Consider the following 1,313-nt stretch of genomic DNA (forward strand, 5'->3'; position numbering starts at 1 on the left):
TCTCCTCTTTTGGAGAGTAGTGGGATGGAGGTCATTTGTCACGAAATTTGTTTCACACGATTCTTTCCACTGTAATAAATCGGTCATTTTTAAATGCTTTAAACGGAAATACTAACGAGTTGCTGGAAAAAAAAACATTGACCTACGTTAGGTTTTAAGCAAATACCCATTGTAAAACAAAATAACATCCAATAAGATTTTAGCAAAACTAACATGAACCCCATGTGACATCTAGTTTTGCAATGACTCTTCAAAGGTTTAGGATAAAAAACACCGAAGGGAGGTCAGTTATCCCTCCTCTGAATTAAGAAGTTCTCAACCAGTCATTAATACTAAAACAACTCTTGTTCCTATAACGACTAGCCATCATTGATTTGGCCAGAGATCATTAACTTACTTAACAAATCTCCTGTAAGTGTGACCCGCCATTTAAAGCCCTAGAGGTTTTTCCCAAAAGGCCAATCTGAAGGAAAAAAATCCGATTGGGGCAAAACCTAAAGCGACCCTATCTATTTCTAGAGTTCACCTTGATATTGACCAACTACACAAAACCCATCCGAAGAGAGCCGCTCCAAAGGCGACACGAGGGCGTACAGAATGATCTCACGGTGTGAACCAATGATAGAGACCATAGGACGTGTTGTCACACACCCTTCACCCACTGACTATAAATACTCTCTCCGTTCACCTTGATATTGACTCATGCAAACACCATCCGAAGGGGGATGCATCTTGGGGCATCTCGAGGCCAAGAAGGAATCTCACGGTGTGAACATACAGGGAGAAACGTGAGTGGAATCAAAGAAATATCTGATACGCCTCCTCCTCCCATTGAGAATTTTATAACCTAGGGTTTAGCTTACTTAGAAAAAACACGGCTAAGGATTTTAACTAAGTGACTTTTAGGTTTTCCCAAGAGTAACTTTTACCTTGGATAGTTGAACAACTTTTGATCATCATCCATTAAACTTTTTAACGGAGTCTTTGACCAAAACGTCGCATGCTTGTTGAAAATCCAACTAATTCACCTTTCCAGATAGGTTCCTAGGTAGAGGTGTTACGTTTCCGTCAACTTAAGAACCCCAGCCTGGCCAGACCTGCCTTAGACAAAAGGTCCCTTATAGGTTTACAACAAATTTAATCTTTTATTCCAACAAATTTAATCCTATTAAATTGATTTTAAAAGATTAATCTAGGTTACTAAACTCTTTAGAACCACTTGAACTTAGGTCTATCTCAATCCAATTTTAAAACCCTTTTAAAAACTTGAGTTCACCCTAAGTCCGCATGCAACTCTGAATTATTGATTTTAG

The sequence above is a fragment of the Benincasa hispida genome, chromosome 12 (assembly GCF_009727055.1).
Source record: "Benincasa hispida cultivar B227 chromosome 12, ASM972705v1, whole genome shotgun sequence".
Taxonomy (NCBI): Eukaryota; Viridiplantae; Streptophyta; class Magnoliopsida; order Cucurbitales; family Cucurbitaceae; genus Benincasa; species Benincasa hispida.